Source organism: Mytilus californianus, unplaced genomic scaffold (assembly GCF_021869535.1).
Source record: "Mytilus californianus isolate M0D057914Y unplaced genomic scaffold, xbMytCali1.0.p SCAF_3, whole genome shotgun sequence".
NCBI lineage: Eukaryota > Metazoa > Mollusca > Bivalvia > Mytilida > Mytilidae > Mytilus > Mytilus californianus.
Window position 1 is genome coordinate 8082898 of NW_026262679.1, and position 19828 is coordinate 8102725.

A 19828-nucleotide genomic window follows, 5' to 3' on the forward strand; every position below is an offset into this window, starting at 1 on the left:
CGTTTAAACCCGCTGCATTTTATGCACCTGTCCTAAGTCAGGAGCCTGTTGTTCAATGGTTGTCGTTTGTTAAGGTGGTTCATAGGTGTTTCTCGTTTCTCGTTTTTTATATAGATCAAGTAGATCTGAGAAACTAGTTGGACATTTTCTTGTGAAGATCTGAGAAACTAGAAGGGCATTATATGGTGTAGATCAGAGAAACTAGAAATTGTTTACAAACCTTTCAATTTCTCGAAAAACTTAGAATTTTCTACCCCAGGAATAGATAAAGCTGTATTTGTAAAACCTTTTTGAATTTTTGGTCCTCAATGCTCTACAATTTCGTACTTTATTTAGTCTTTCAACTTTTTGCACTGATGAGTCTTTTGTAGACGGAACGTCTGGCGTACGAAATTTTAATCTTCGTATCTATGGCGAGTTTATTGCACAAATATTTTGTCGTATGTTTTCGGCATAACTTATTTCATGAACGCGCCAAACCTTAAGTTTTGAAATAATAAAAACCAATTGGCTGAAACAGAAAAGCCAAAATAATCTGAAGTCAATTCGACTAAGGGATAATGTGTAATTAGAACCATACCAAAGCCGGTGCAGTAGACATGTTTGTGTCAATTGGAGACTGAGCGGAGGTACCTATCCAATGTAAGTACAAATGCATGATATGACTTCCAGTACCCAATACATGTATCTGGAATAAAATGTTAGAATAGCACGAGACCAACATTATGAAAGAACTAAAACCAAAAAGTAAACAACGTCTGACGGCATAAAAACCTAAGTTTGACTCCGGGAGATGTAACCGTAGTTAAGCACAATAACATACTGAGTAAATAATAATTCTATAGATTGTAAAACAGACGATATCAACCCACCTATCATCTATTATTCATATCCTCGTTGGTATTTTAAATACGTAGTATGGAAAACTCTGTGAAACTATGTTCATACAGTCATTGAACTTTCAAATTAATAGTTTTATGTGGTGATCGGGGCAATGACAATCTAACAGTAATACTGTGGCTTTTATCATATTGATAACGAATTTACTCTTAAGTTTGACAGCGGCCGCAAAAATAGACGGAAGTTGAACACTTTTATTTGTTAAACAACATAGACCATGAAAATATACTGATAATCTACAATTATAGATAAATCAACAGAACCCATATTAACTGTTCAAAAGCCAGATAAATCAATATTGAAAGTGAAACCTTTTGGGAAGACGTGTCCAAACAATTTTTTACAAAACAAATTGAAAGGAAATAAACCTGACAATCTACACCACAAGGATTAAAGAGTGTTTAAAAACGTCAGTAAAACGTGTCAGTTAATGTAAAAGTTTGGTAAATTCAATTTTGTAGTTAAATGAAAATTGTAGTAAATGAATCTGATTTAAGCGACATTTATTCCCTTTGTTTCTTTCTGCGCTGTCAACCGAGGGAAGATATCTTTTTTTTTTACAACACGCCGTCAACACCTTAAAATTTTACGAAATTTCCTTTTGTTGGGACCTTTGTTGCTTTGTCAATTTAAATACATTTCAACTGTTTGATGATTTCTGCCTTTAAATAAGACACACATGACTGGTTTTCCTAATTGTTGGTGATGTTTTTAGGGAAGTGGGTGTGGAATAAACCAGTTTTATCGACAGAATCTAGAGTCATGAATAGAGTCAAGCAGAAACACACTAATATCTTTTTTTTTTAAATTTGCTTGTTTAATATTTCATTCCTCCATTATGTACAGTCTCGGAGATGGTAATTTATATTGCTCATTATTAACTTGGTAAAATGTTTAATGTGATTCTCAAATGATGCGATAAATGCTATCAAAAGGTGAAACTAAAACTTAGCATAAACACTTCTTGTTTCATCCAGGGGCAGTTAACATTGCTAGAAGTATGAAGAAAAGTAGACAACGAGACAGCAACTCAAGTGAAAGAAAAACATAGCCAAAATACATCAATCAGACAGCAACCCAAGTAAAAGAAAAACATAGCCAAAATACATCAATCAGACAGCAATCCAAGTGAAAGAAAAACATAGGCAAAATACATCAATCAGACAGCAACCCAAGTGAAAGAAAAACATAGCCAAAATACATCAATCAGACAGCAACCCAAGTGAAAGAAAAACATAGCCAAAATACATCAATCAGACAGCAACCCAAGTGAAAGAAAAACATAGCCAAAATACATCAATCTGACAGTAACCCAGGTGAACAACAAATATAGCCAAAATACATCAATAAAACAGCAACCCAGGTGAACAACAAACATAGCCAAAAATACATCAATAAGGCAGCAACCCGGGTGAACAACAAATATAGCCAAAATACATCAATAAGACAGTAACCCAGGTGAACAACAAATATAGCCAAAATACATCAATGAGAAAAAATACAAGAATGAGACAGTAACCTAAGTGAACAATAAACATGGCCAAAATACATCAATAAGACAGCAACCCAGGTGAACAACAAATACAGCCAAAATACATCAATAAGACAGCAACCCAGGCGAACAACAAACATAGCCAAAATACATCAATAAGACAGCAACCCGGGTGAACAACAAATATAGCCAAAATACACCAGTAAGACAGCAACCCAGGTGAATAACAAATATAGCCAAAATACATCAATAAGACAGCAACCTAGGTGAACAACAAATATAGCCAAAATACATCAATAAGACAGCAACCCAGGTGAACAACAAATATAGCCAAAATACATCAATAAGACAGCAACCCGAGTGAACAAAAAATATATCCAAAATACATCAATAAGACAGTAACCCAGGTGAACAACAAATATAGCCAAAATACATCAATAAGACTGCAACCCGGGTGAACAAAAACTATAGCCAAAATACATCAATAAGACAGTAACCCAGGTGAACGACAAAATACATCAATCAGAAAGCAACCCAAGTGAAAGGCAAATATAGCAAAAATACATCAATGAGACAACAACCAAAGTGAATGACAAACTTAGCAAAAATATATCGAGAGGGCAACATACAGTATTCAACAAAAGACAGGTGTCCACACAAATATGTTAAGATCTCAATCGTTTCAATTCTTTACAAATGTGTCAAGCTATGAACCGTGTTCCAATTCTTTACAAATGTATCAAGCTCTCAATCGTTCCAATTCTTTACAAATGAGTCAAGCTCTGAACCGTTCCAATTCTTTACAAATGTATCAAGCTCTCAATCGTTCCAATTCTTTACAAATGTGTCAAGCTCTGAACCGTTCAAATTCTATACAAATGTGTCAAGCTCTCAATCGTTCCTGTTCTTTAGTTCTTTACAAATGTGTCAAAGTCTCAATCGTCCCAATTCTTTACAAATGTGTCAAGCTCTGAACCCAATTCTTTACAAATGTGTCAAGCTCTCAATCGTCCTATTTCTTTACAAATGTGTCAAGCTCTGAACCTTTCAAATTCTATACAAAAGTTTCAAACTCTCAATCGTGCTAATTCTTTACAAATGTGTCAAGCTCTCAACCGTTCCAGTTCTTTAGTTCTTTACAAATGTGTCAAGAATCGTGCTAATTCTTTACAAAAGTGACAAGCTCTCAACCGTTCCAGTTCTTTAGTTCTTTACAAATGTGTCAAGCTCTCAATCGTGCTAATACTTTACAAATGTATCAAGCTCTCAATCGTTCCAATTCTTTACAAATGTGTCAAGCTCTCAATCGTGCTAATTCTTCACAAATGTGTCAAGCTCTGAACTGTTCCAATTCTTAACAAATGTATCAAGCTCTCAATCGTTCCAATTCTTTACAAATGTGTCAAGCTCTCAATTATTCAAATTCTTTAAATGTGTCAAGCTCTCAACCGTTCCAATTCTTTACAAATGTGTCAAGTTCTCAATCGTCCCGGCTAGTAGAAGATCAATTACGATAGTATTCTCGGCTAGTAGAAGATCAATTACGAAAGTACTCTTGGCTAATAGAAGATCAATTACGGCGAGAAAACGTGGTCTGTCTTTTGTTTGACATCTTCTTGATATCTTTATTTGACATCTACCTGATATTTTTATTTGACTTCTACCTGATATATTTATTTGACATCTACCTGATATATTTATTTAACATCTACCTGATTACTTGATTTCACATTCACCTGATATCTTTATTTGACATGTACCTGATATTCTTATTTGACATACATGATATCTTTATTTGACATCTACCTGATATCTTTATTTGACATCTACCTGAATATATTCATTTGACACGTGCTTGATATCTTTATTTGACATCTACCTGATATATTTATTTGACATCTACATGTTTACTTGATTTCACATTCACTTGATATCTTTATTTGACATGTACCTGATATTCTTATTTGAATTACCGGATATCTTTATTTGTTATCTACCTGGTATATTTATTTGACATCTACCTGATATATTTATTTGACACATACCTGATTACTTGATTTCTTATTCACCTGATATCTTTATTTGACATGTACCTGATATTCTTATTTGACATACCTGAAATATTTATTTGACATCTACCTGATATCTTTACTTGACATCTACCTGATATATTCAATTGACATCTACCTGATAACTTGATTTCTCATTCACCTGATATCTTTATTTGACATGTATCTGATATTCTTATTTGATATACCTGATATCTTTATTTGACATCTAACTGATATCTTCATTTTACAAAACCAAACCCTACCGGAAGTCATTTCATTATAATAGAATACATGATAGAGAATGGAAACGGAGAATGTATCAAAGAGACAACAACCTGGCCAAAGAAAATAAAACAGCCCAAGGCCACCAATGGGTTTTCAACATAGCGAGAAAATCCTAACACCTGGAGGCCGGCTTCAGCTGGCCTCCAAGCAATAATGTATACTAGTTTAGTGAAATGGTGAAACTAGAATTCTTACGCATTCATTGTAACAACCTCATATCCTTATTGATTTGGAGAATAGAACAAAATACAGAATTAAAATATAGAGAAATGAAAAATCGTTTTAAACTATCGAGATAGTCTTTCTGTAACCATTCAAGATTTGATGAATGTCAAGCAATAGTAAAATCTAAATACATGACCATTTAAATACTGCTCAATAAATATAATGTTAAATTGATATTACACCATCTGCTCCTGGTAGAGAAATGCAATCAACATGCCAAAGCATTAAACTAATACTACAGTTAGTCAAATGTTTAATTGAATTTTCCAATGTTGAATTGCCTGAAGTTGTCGACACGCAAAACGCATGATGCATAATGGATTATATACAGGTTGCATAGACCGCTGACAAACAACATTAACTATTGTATACGAGAGATATACAGAAGTAGTATTTCATCATTTATACAAATGGAACATACACCCGATAAGTATGAGTAAAATATTTTATTTTTGGTTGACCGAAATACTGATACTTTTATTCAAAATGAAGCAGATGATTTATTATAGTTTATACGCCATCTGTAATATGTAATTGAATTTCTGCCAATCAAGACACAACTCCAAACACTCGGAGGATAATGTCAATCCACAATATTAATATGTTAAACAAAATAGCATCAACTGATATATATATACTGACAAAACCCCGAATGTAAACATTAAATATCAAAGTCAGTGGGTTTTATAACGAATGATACCCCACAATGGCTGAAAATGACATATTACTGTTACGGGACGGGTGGGTGTGTCCCATAAGTAAAAAAGTATTTATTCAGGTTAACACACCAGTGACTATGTCATTGACTAAATTATAATATCTGTCAGCCCTGGTATCGAGTTACAAACTACTTATAACTGGTAGAGTAGCTGGTTAATGCCCAAAGTCAATGGTAGCGTAGCAGGCAAAGCAGTTAGGGCACTGGTTAAAAAAGTGGTAGCATAGAAACTCATAAACATTAACTTACTACCCCCCCCCCTTTTTGTACGTTAATCGTTTGTCAACATCATAGTAAGCGTAGTAAAAGATCTAGGTCAATCATGGTTTTGTCCATTTATCCAACGGGCATGTATGCAATATCAAAGGTACACGTTTTTTTATGAGTTACATCGACTACGGCGTATTTGGTTTGCTCTGGTAATTTCCTTGGTATCATGAGTGAACGCCCTGTTGGCGGGCCGCAGTCTCTGATTGGATGCTGAACTTAGGTCATGAGGTCACTAACATCAATAAACTTGCTGATGCAAATGGCGGCGATTGCGAATGTTGACATTCTGTCAAGTCGGAAAATGGACAAATGGGACTTAAGTAAGCTTACTCTTAGCATGTATGGGCCACAGTTACAATATTGGGGCATCACACAAACAAAAATAGAAAGGTATTAAAGCGAAAACGTGTGAAATAAGGATAAATAGAAGTTGGGAACCGTCGTTCAGTCACGGGACCTTCCCTGGTCAAATAGTGAAGACGAACTTCAGAGATCTTACTTACAATACAATGTACAATAACAATAAAAGTATATATAATATTAAATAAATGTCTTTATATACGCGTTGGCTAACAGTAAACGACGAACGTGAAAGTGAAAGTAGAAGTGAGTGTTTGCTTAGTATCCCGAAAAAGTCCATTGCACAAACCTACAGCCTACCCCTAAACCGTAACACTACATAGACTAGGGCATCATAATGAATGAAACTCCACAATGGCTGACAACGACATATTACATAGACTAGGGCATTACGATGAATGAAATACCACAATGACTGACTATGACATATTACAAAGACTGGGGCATCACAATGAATAATACTCGACAATGGCTCAAAATGACATATTACAAAGACTGGGGCATCACACCGAATGACATACCACAATGGCTGACAATGCCATATGATATAGAATAGGGCATCACAACGAATGACATACCTCGATGACTGACAATTACATAGACTGGGGGCATCACAAAGACTGACATACCTCAATGGCTTACAATGACATATTGCATATACTAGGGCATCATAATGAATGACATACAACAATGGCTGACAATGACATATGACATAGACTAGGGCATCACAATGAATGATGCTCCAAAATGGCTGACATTGACATATTACATAGACTCGTGAATCACAATGAATGATACTCCATAATGGCTGACAATGACATATAACATAGACTTGGGCACCACAACGAATGACATATCACAATGGCTGACAATGGCATATTACAAAGACCGACGCATCACAATGAATGACATACCAGAATGGCTGACAATGACATATGGAAAAAGAATGGGGAATCACAACAAACGACACAACACAATGGCTGACAATGACATATTACATAGACTGAAGCATCACAATGAATGACATGCCACAATGGATAACAATGACATATTACATAGACTGGGGCAACATAATATATGGCATACCACAATGGCTGACAATGACATCAAACAAACAAACAAATACTTTATTAGAGACTCATTTATATTACATATATAACATATATCAATGTGTCTTAGCATTAAATACTATAATATTAAAATGTATATCTTTTGTAATTATAATCAGAAGATAAAAAAAACAAAAATACTATATACAGTCATTACGAGTATATGACATATTATATGAATGATACTCCTTAATGGCTGACAATGACATATTGCATAGACTTGGGAATCACAATGAATGACATACTAGTAGAACAATGGCAGACAATGACATACTAATAGACTAGGGCATTACAATAAATGCCATACCACAATGGCTGACAATGACATACAACAAAGACTATGGCATCACAATAAATGACATACACCACTGACTGACAATGACAAATCACACGGACCGGAGCATCACATCGAATAACACACCATGATGGCTGACAATGACATATTACAAAGACTTGGGCATCACAATAAATGACACAATACACTGGCTGACAATGACGTATTACAAAGACTCCGGCATCACAACGAATGACACACCATAATGGCTGACAACAAATTATTACATAGACTGGGGCATCACAATGAATGACATACTTCACTAGCTAACAATGACATATTACAAAGACAGGGGCATCACAACGAATGACACACCACAATGGGTGACAATAACATATTACATAGACTGGGGCATCACAATGAATGACACAAAACACATGCTGACAATGACATATTACAAGGACTATAGCATCACAATGATTGACATACTTCACTGTCTGAATATGACATATTACAAAGACTGCAGCATCACAATGAATGATACTCCACAATGGCTGACAATAACATATTACAGAGACTCGGGCATCACAATGAATTACATTCTTCACTGGCTGACAGTGACATATTTTATAGAGTGAACCATCACAATGAAGACTCGGGCATCATTACAAATGACACACCACAATTGCTGACAATAACATATTACATAGACTTAAGCACTACAATGAATTACATACTACACTGGCTGATAATAACATATTACATAGACTAGGGCATTACAATGAATGACATACTGCACTGGCTGACAATGACAAATTACAAAGACTCGGGCATTACAATAACTGACATTCCAAAATGGTTGACAATGACATATTACATATACAAGTGCTTCACAATGAATGACATACCTCAATGGCTAACAATGACATATTTCATAGACTATCGCATTGCAATGAATGTTGTACTACGCTGGCTGACAATGACATATTACAAAGACTCTGGCATCACAATGAATGACATACTAGTGCCACAATGGCGGACATTGACATATTACGTAGACTAGGGCATTACAATGAATGGCATACCTCAATGGCTGGCAATCACATACAACATAGACTAGGGCATCACAATAAATGACATACACCACTGTCTGACAATGACATATCACACGGACCGGAGCATCACATCGAATAACACACCATGATGACTGAAATGACATATAACATAGACTGGGTCATCACATCGAACGATACAACACAATGGTTGACAATGACATATCACAAAGATATGGGCATTACAACGAATGACACAACAATGGCTGACAGTGACTTCTCACATGGACTTGGGCATCACAACGAATGACTCACCACAATGGCTGACAATGACTTAACACATGTACTGGGGCATTACAACAAACGACACACTAAAATGACTGACAATGACACATTACACAGACTAGGGCATCAAAATGAATGACACACCACAATGCTGAAAATGACATATAACAAAGACAGGGTTATCACAACAAACGACACTCCAGGTTTCGCAACAAACGACACACCACATTTGCTGAAAATGATATATCACAAGGCCTAGGGCATCAAAACAAATGACAGACCACAATTGCTTTTTTCTGTGATAGGGGAAAGGAGTTCGGTTTATTCAATCTTGATTTTTGTGATGTGTTTTTGTAAACTATTGGTGTTGTCTGTGCGACTAATGGCTTGTGTTTGTTTACTTGGTATCGTCTTGTTAAATATAATTTATAAAAGAATCACATGAGTTCCAATTAGATGTGTGGTTTTTTTTTTTTTTTTTTTGCTCTTATGTTGTTTTTTTTTCATCTGATATACCAATCTAACAAATAGAACGGACCAGCAAACTGTGTTTATTTGACTTTCTTGTATCATATAATAAGACATGGTATTAACAAGACCACTTACACCAAGATGTAGTTAAATGAAATCCGATACCTTTATCATGCTTATACAATAAAATATGATCAAATCGCTTAATCTGTTTGTCGTACAAATAAACATGTGCATCGAGGGTAATCTGTTTGTGGTACAAATAAACATGTGCATTTAGAGTAATCTGTTCGTCGTACAAATAAACATGTGCATCGAGTGTAATCTGTTTGTCGTACAAATAAACATGTGCATCGAGGGTAATCTGTTCGTCGTACAAATAAACATGTGCATCGAGGGTAATCGAGGGTAATCTGTTTGTGGTTTGTTGTCAAACTGTAGCATGGTAACGTGAACATGGCAATACTGAAATACAACTTGTAGCATTGTAACGTGAACAACGTGTAGCATTGTAACGTGAACATGGCAATGCTGAAATAAAACTTGTAGCATGGCAATGCTGAAATAAAACTTGTAGCATTGTAACGTGAACATGGCAATACTGAAACACGGCTTGTAACATGGTATCGTGACCATGGCAATACTGAAACACGACTTGTAGCATGGTAACGTGAACAATGCAATACTGAAATAGAACTTGTAGTTTTGTAACGTAAACATTGCAATGCTGAAATACAATTTCTGGTCTGTTTGAATTGTTGGGGTATGACTGTCCGCCATCAGCAGCACAGAATAAATTTAGTTGATACCGGTTAATGTGGGGACATTTTCTTTGTGTTTTCGAGAAGGGACTACAATGGATGCGATCGAAACAGAAAGTTTGTCCGATTTTGTCCGTATTTCAGCAGTTGTTATTACATCTCTGCTTTTACACGTTTAACATAATTATGTTTAATGTTATTAATAAATCAAGACTAAGGTTTTTTTCAAATATGATTTGCGGGTTCATTTAGTTTATACACCGTCACGTGTCTTACGCTAAGGTATGACTGTTACCAAATGATTACTCACAAATTTGTATTTCCGCCATAATTGAACTTACTTTAGTTTTATGTGTTTCTCTCGTTTTATATCATATTTCTCATATATCCTGCTTTATTGACTGAAGTGTATACCTGAACATGCATGTGTAAACAAGTAGAGTAATAGTAATGGTAAGTAATGTGTTGTACGTCAATGTGTGAGAGAGGTCTGTAAACTTAAGTGCCTCTTCATCTAATTCATAATAAAAGCGTAGAAGTTTTGATGAATTGCATTTCAAGCATAATTGTCTACATATAACAAACCATTATCTTAACGTCAATCTAGTTATCAATAAGAGACATTTTTTGAATTATTGAATAATTAACCCGTTGATATTGATGGTATGACCTAGCTAATTTAGATTACAACTCAAACTTTATATCGTGCCGAAACAGCTTTTCCTAGAATTGTTTCGTTCCTAAGATTCCCCAGACATCTTAATTCAATATAAATTGTATTGAACCCTGATAATATAAAACAGTTATAATAGTGCTTTTATAGTCTGCCATATACAATGTAATAGGTTCGGATTGCTAATAATCTGAGTGTATTTCTATTTATAAACAGAAAGTTATTTATTATATGTAACGAAGTATGCTACAATCATATCAAAACATATAGACAAATTTTGCTTAAAGCCATTTAAAAAACTGAACTCCGACATTTTTCACATTTGTATTACCTTTAAAATTTCAGAACTAGAGGGGGAATTGAATACAGTTTCATGTATGTCTATATCATCCAATAAGCGATCTAGTTCATCTAGTTGTAAGTGTTACACAAACTAACCAAAAAACTTCTAGTCGTAAGTGTTACACAAGCTAACCAATAAATAACAACATCAAAAACTTGCTCTGTTTTGTAATACATACCAGTACAAGTAGTTCATCAATATGTAGTAATTGTCACTTCTCACATAGTGAATGTCCCTTATCAATGTAGCATATGTCACTTCACAATATAGTGAATGTCACTTCTCAATATAGTATATGTCACTTAACAATAAAGCTTATGTCACTTTTTTATATGGTGTAAGTCACTTCTCAAAATAATGTATGTCTCTTCTTTATATTGTGTATGTAACTTCACAATATAGAGTATGTCACTTTTTTATATAGTGTATACCACTTCTCAATAAAGTGTATGTCACTTCTTTATATAGTATATGTCACATGACAATATAGTGTATGTCACTTCTCTAAAGTGAATGTGACTTCATAATATAGTGTGTGTTAATTCGCAATATAGTGAATGTCACTTCACAATAAAGTGAATATCACTTCTTAATACAGTGAATGTCACTTCTCAATACAGTGTATGTCACTTCACAATATAGTGTATGTCACTTTAAATTATAGTGTATTTCACTTCACAAATTATCGTGTATGTCACTTCTCAATATGGTATATGTCACTTAACAACATAGTGAATGTCACTTCACAATATAGTGTATGTCACTTTTTTATATAGTGTATGTCACTTCACAATATAGTATTATATGTCATTTTCAATATAGTGAATGTCATTTTTATTATAGTGAATGTCACTTCTCAATGTAACGAATGTCACTTCACAATATAGTATATGTCACTTTTTAATATAGTGTACGTCACTTTTTAATATAGTGAATGTCACTTCACAATATAGTAAATGTCACCTCTCAATAAAGGGAATGACTTGTCAATATAGTTTATGTCACTTCTAAAAAAAGACAAGGTCACTTCTCAATATAGTATAAGTCACTTCTCAATATAGTATAAGTCACTTTTCAATATTGCGTATGTCATTTCTTCATATAGTATATGTCACTCCTCAATATTGTGTATGTCACTTCTTTATGTAGTATATGTCAATACGACCCTGAACTACTAACCACACCACCGCATACGTCGCCCTTGAACCTAAAATCTAAACAGGCTATATATCTTTCTTGTTTATTTGACCTGTTGATACTAATTGTAATGCTTTTTTGTTATTCAATGTTTACTTATTCAGGGTTATATCTGGTCTATATACCAGCTTTGATAAGTGTTTGGTATTACTATAAATTTTCACTTCTTCGTACTATGAACATCAAAAATTTTGTAAAAATATTTCCTTTCTCCATTTGAACTGTACACGTACCTAACAACAAAATTATTTTCATTTACCTGTGTTTAAAGTAATTGCAAATGGCTGATATTTTTGTTCAAGCATATTGTTTTTTCTTAAATTGTTTAACATTTCACAGCGGTATAACATGTTACTTTAATTATTCTTCCCTTAGTTTATTTATTTTGTATTTACATTGTATCATAGATCAAATTTGTTTGTTCAGTGTATGTTCGCTGGTGTTAATATGTCTTTTGATTGAGTAAAGCCATTTCAATAGATATTTTATAGTGTGTCTTTTTATGTTGTGATGTTACACTATTGTTTCAGATAAGGGTGAAGGTTTGGTTCCATTAAAACGTTTAAACCAGCTGCAATTGTTTGCACCTGTCCTAAGGCATCTGATGTTCAGTAGTTGTCGTTTGTTGATGTGGTTCTTAAGTGTTTCTCGTTTATATATAGATTAGACCGTTGGTTTTCCTGTTTGAATGGTTTTACACTAGTAATTTTTGGGGCCCTTTATAGCTTGTTGTTCGGTGTGAGCCAAGGCTCCGTGTTGAAGACCGCACTTTGACCTATATTGACTTGGATGGAGAGTTGTCTCATTCGCACTCATACCACATCTTCTTATATCTATATAGAAGTTGTCATACTGTCAAAACGGCCAAACACTCCGTACCAGCAACAACACCGCAATCGGAGCAAAATAAAAGCAAGAAGACAAGCAGATCCAACCCTGTAACAATAGGTATGATAGTTCGCAATATCCTAAAGGATAGCCGGACCCTAAAATCCACATATCATCATAGTATTTGTGTACCGTTGTCACTACTGGTATTTGTATACCGTTGTCACTACTAGTATCTGTATACTGTTGTCACTACTAATATTTTTGAACCGTTTTTAATTAAAGTATCTGTACACCGTTATTACTACTTCTATTTGTGTACTTTTGTCATACTAGTAATTTTTTCCGTTGTCACTTTTGTATTTGTGAACCGTTGTCAATATGGTATTTGTGAACCGTTGTTATACTAGTACTTGTGTTCTGTTGTCACTTTTGTATTTGTGTTTTGTTGTCACTTTTGTATTTGTGAGCCATTTTCACTTCAGTACTAGTATTTGTGAACCGTTGTCACTACTAGTATTTGTGAACCGTCGTCACTATAGTATTTGTGAACCGTTGTCACTAACAGTATTTTTGTGAACCGTTGTCACTAGTAGTATTTGTGAACTGTTGTCGCTAATAGTTTTTGTGAACCATTGTAATTTCTGGTATTTGTAAACCATTGTCACTTCTGGTATTTGTGAACCATTATCACTAATAGTATTTGTGAACCGTTATCACTTCTGGTATTTTTGAACCGTTGTCACTTATGGTATTTGTGAACCGTCGTCACAACTAGTGTTTGTGTATCTTTGTCACTACTAGTATTTATGTACCTTTGTCACTATTGGTGTTTGTGTAACGTTGTCACTACTAGTATTTATTAGTAGGGTAAGGGTTACATACCCTTTAACACTAACCCTAACCCTGCTCATTTTTTGAAAACTAGAAATGTGATATGATACGCTAGAATCTAAAGGCTAAAATAATGCCATACAAGGCAAACTTTGATTAAGTGAATAACAACTAACGTTTTTCTCAATTTGTGAACTTAGTCTTCAGATATCGAAGAAATAATGTGATTTAAATCATATAAAACAATAGAAAATGTATTAATTTTTCCAGTCTAACACACAATGGACAGGAAATTTTAGTTGTGAATGTAAGATTTATGTACGACAACGAGATATGCCACAATGTACTGGGTTAGCAAGAAAAATGTTTTCAATATCAGTTGACAAGAAAAAAAAATCTCAATTTTAAGAGAAATAACGGTACTTTGCACGACAAATAATTCAATCCAATATACAATAATATCATTATGGTTCAAACTGATACATTGTTAAATTAAATTAACACTTAAAATGAAGCATGTTATACTTTCGTGTGAGATCTGTTCTCCCTAGACGTCCATGGAAGATAATATAATTATCAAAGATTTCCATTATCCTGCATAAACAAAGAACTTGAAAATTAAAATTGTACGTTGTCATTGTATCATTAGTCATATGTCAATTAGATCTCCCAATATTGTTATTGACATCTAAAAGACATTCACTCGTATTCAGTAAGGGTATAAAATATTCATATTTCTAATTATTATTTTAATGAAATGAGACTTAAAATTATGATTCTTTGTTGAACCATATAACAAAATAATGTATTTACCTCATATAGATAACAGAAAGACATTCAATTTTATTTTCTGTCTGGTGGTTTACATGGTTTAAAATATAGATAAATATAACCAAAAAAATGAAAACAGTAAAAATAATTAAGACTAAAAATGAAAAGTACCAAGTCCACTGTGTAAGAAGAAAACAAAAACGTGCACAAAATAAAGGTCAATACTAAACTGATTATCTTAGAAGATAAAAAACCAATGAAGCTAAAACATGTTCCAATCTGAACAACAGACAACCTTAAAATCCAAATTTTGAACAATGAGAGAAGTACCGACATTACGACAGAACAAATCGTTGTGTGAATCTTAAAGTGTTATATGTCCACTTTTTATAAAAATGGAGATAGCTATATATTTGAGATCAAAGTGCAATGGTCTATCTCCTTATACGATTCCACACTCTACGAGCTTTTGTCAGAACTACACTGTTCTATCTCCACACTCCCATTGGATTATAATGGCTTATTCATCTAGTTAGTTCACAGAAAAATATCTCCACTATTTCTCATGTATTTTTGCTGTTAAATAATTGTTATCAAAATTTTCTTAGTAGTACTATGATTAAATGGTTTGCATGGTTTGAACTCAATCTATGAGCAATTCTTAGCAAATCCAGTAGTACAGAATTGGGGATATTACAAAGTTAAAAAATCCACGGTCTATATCTCCAATAGAAATATAGGGACAAATTTCTAAAACTACATTGTTTGAAATGAAATGTTCTATTCTCAAAAAACGGGGATGCTTTATCTATCTACGTTGCTTGTCCATTAAAAGAACAGTCGAACAAATAGTTACTCTTCGTGTACGTTAACTCGATTCCTAAAAACTTTTTATGTCTCAGTCAAAATATTTATGATATTGAGCTTTTAAACTTTAATTTAAATTTTTACCACTATTACCTAATGGGAAATACATCATTATTGGATTAACATGACGAAATGAAATATGTTTTTGCCTCTTAGCAATACTCGTCTTGTATCAGTTCTCTGGACAGGGTACGCATGTTCCGCTCAGCACACCTCGTATTAACTTAACTTTCGAATGTAAATCCGGTATCATCAACATTTAATTTCTTCGTTGACCATTACTTTTGTTTCTGAATACAGAGTATTAGTCTACATGATAGTGATGAAGAGAAGTAAGAAATGATTCAATCCGAAGGTACACTGATGTTTTGAACTTGATAAATTTGATATTGATGGTATAACGTCCAGTAGCAAATGTTTCATGTATATTCGGGACGAAAACACATGACAAATGACTATACACAAGTAAGATCAGCTAAGTATGTAGATCGGGGAGTTGAAGGAATGTTATAAACAAAAGAAAATCCTTCAAACTTGTCACCATCGGAACTCTTATATGTGTTGCTTTGGTTTTTTTAAAGTGGAGAGATCATGTATGTCGACTTACACGAGGCATCGAATGTAATTCAACCGGACGTGTCTGCGTAATTATGTATCTCACACATCGTAACGGACGTCCCACTTTAGCCAGACTTTAACCGATGGGAAGTCCAAGGACGGTCATACTTATATACCCTAGTCAACTCTTTGGGTATCTTTAATTCAAATTGTGTTGATATAGTATTAATTTGAATAGGTTATACAGAATTACATTACTCAACCTGGACAACCTAAAATAGTACAGGATAAAAAATGAAAACGATATGTTGGTATGGAAACAACAGAGGTCAACATTGATTGAACATTTCCTTTTCTTGTTGTTCTTTTGCTGTATAGTATTTTGTGGACTGTTGTGTGTCTTTTTGTCGTTTTTCTTTTGGTTTTGGTGTTTCATGATTTTCTTCTAAGTATTGCCTTTTGATTGGCACTTTGGTAATTTGGGTCTTTTTTGTAAATGAAACACGCAACTGTGATTAATAAAATTCGACCAAGACAATTCATTTGTTACGTTTTGTTATTTCCGTATCATTTGAAATAATACATATACATTATAATACAATTAATGTTTTTGGTGAGGGAAATATGTGGTGTTATTGAATTAAAAAAAATCAACAAAGCAATTACTTCATAGGTCAATAAAATCACACCACTTTTCTAAAACATAAAACAATCAAAATTTTTTAATTCCATCTTCCAAGAAACAATTGTATTTAATGACAACTATATACTAAAATCAATTGTGCTTCATTCCTCTTACTATTATCATACATGTAAATGCACATGACACGACGAACCTAATGATATGGCATGATGAAGCCCCTTTTTGATCCATTGAATTAAAAAAATAAAGCAGTAGTATAAATCTACCAAATAGCATCCTCCAAATGTCGGTTGAGCACTCACAAACATGTTTAACCCCGCCACATTCTTTGTGTGCCTGTCCCAAGTCAGGAGCCTGTAGTACAGTGGTTGTCGTTGGTTCATGTCTGTCATATTTGTTTTTCGTTATAAAATAGGTCGTTAGTTTTCTCAATTGAATTGTTTCATATTTTTCATGTCGGAGCCTTTTATAGTCGACTATACGGTATGGGTTTTTCTCGTTGTTAAAGGCCGTACGGTTGCCTATAATTGCTTACATCCAATTTATTTGAACTTTGGTGGATAGTTGTCTCATTGGCAATCATACCTCATCTCCTTATTTTTATATAAGACATTAGTTTGTCGGACATCACTATTTAGGAATTTTGTCTTACATATTGGTAGTAGGGCTTAAAAAATTGACTCGTTTTGAGTCATTGAAATTTAGATATGAGGAACAGTTATATCCAAAAGGATATTTTGTTACAAAATATATTTTACAAAGATGTAATTGAGTGCAATTCTCTTTTTGAGTAAAGCTGTTGCTGTTGTCACTAAAGAGTCGACGATTAGAATTAAATTAACCAATACAATTAACATAACTTTGAAAGGCTTGAATAAGCCTACCATTTTTTCACATCATACCCCTCCAAATTTAGCCCTTTCTGCACATTACACGTGGCGTTTGGTGCTATGGATATGAATTTTCAGCAGTGTTTTTTTAGGTGAATACGTCTAGTAAAGTAATACTATTGTTGAAATGTGTAATATGGAATAACACGATTTTAATATTCCAATGACGAAAGTGATCTGTTTGAAAATTCTCAAAAAGAAATTATTTTGCAGCTATAAGAATTTAGTCATTTTCAACCGAACACATAATACAGCCTATTTAGGAACATGTTTTGTAACAAAGACGGAACAACAACAAAAAGACGACACAGAGCAGACGGTCGATATCACAGTCACGTGCACGTGTTAATAACAGATGTTACTGAGAACTATGTCTCGTGTGATTCATAGAGTAAATGACTAGTTATCTGTATTACACGAATGCATTAAAGTGATTATAATGGTGCAAACATCGACGGGTATTGCAGGAACTGTCAGATATTAATGTTGGACTTTGTTATCAAAATCACCTGGGGAAATTCGAAGGATAGAAAATGTTTTGAATTAAATCATGCATCAATATATGTCTGTTCAAAGCTTCCATTGACTAGCAAGTTAACGAGGAACTGCACATAAAATATTCTATGATTTAAAGTTGCTTGTTTTATTAATCATTTATTTCTTTAATTTATTTTCTCGGTTAGGATGACAATTGTAAGAAAGAGTGAAGTTTATTAAAAATGAGAAATTCTACATGTTTAATAGGTTGTGCAACATTATATGTAAAAAATAAGAAGATGTGGTATGATTGCGAATGAGACAACTCTCCACAAGAGACCAAATGACACAGAAATTAACTATAGGTCACCGTAAGGCCTTCAACAATGAGTAGAACTCATACCGCATAGTCAGTTATAAAAGGCCCCGAAATGACAAATGTAAAACAATTCAAACGACAAAACTAGCGGCCTGATTTATTCACAAAATAATGAACGAAAAACAAATATGATATACAGCAACAAACGACAACCACTAATAATTACAGGCTCCTGACTTGGGACAGGCACATACAAAATGTGGCGGGGTTTAACTAGTTTGAAAGCGCGCCAACACTCCCCTAACCTGGGACAGTGGTGTAACAGTACAACATAAAAATCAGTTGAAAAGGGATTAACTCATCAGGTCGATACACAGCAGAAATACATCTAACAATATACAAGTCAGGTCGATACACATAAGAAATACATCTAACAATATACAAGTCAGGTCGATATACAGCAGAAATACATCTAACAATATACAAGTCAAATCGATACACAGCAGAAATACATCTAACAATATACAAGTCAGGTCGATACACAGCAGAAATACATCTAACAATATACAAGTCAGGTCGATACCCAGCAGAAATACATCTAACAATATACAAGTATATAGATTTTAAAATAATAAAACAACAAAACAATTTTGCTATGGAAACCCACATATTTTACTTTTTAAAATGATTATGAAAATGCTCCTGGTCAAGATGGTCAAGACTAGGGATCTGTACATCCGCTTTTGCTCCTAAATATTGAAAAATGTGATAATATATTACTTGCGAATCTGTAGAGCCTGTGTCTCTTATACCTGGATCAATGCATCTTTTAAACTGGCACTCTCAAACATTGTAAACTAGAATACAATTCATAAATAAAATATCTGTTTATATGTTGATGTTACATGTATATTGATGATAAATCTTTTTGTTATGTTTCTCTCTTTCTGCTATAATTTTTACCAAAAACAGAAACATTGGTAAAAATCATTATTCAAGGGCAGTAACTCCTATACAATGTGGACCGACACTTTTTGCTATGTTGACCTATTTGGTGATCGTTACTTGCTGATCATTTTACTACTTGAAATTTCTCTCCATCTTCTATAGTTTTACCAAGAACGCAAAACAGTGTAAAATCGTCATTTAAGACTTCTACAGCCGTTAAAGTACAG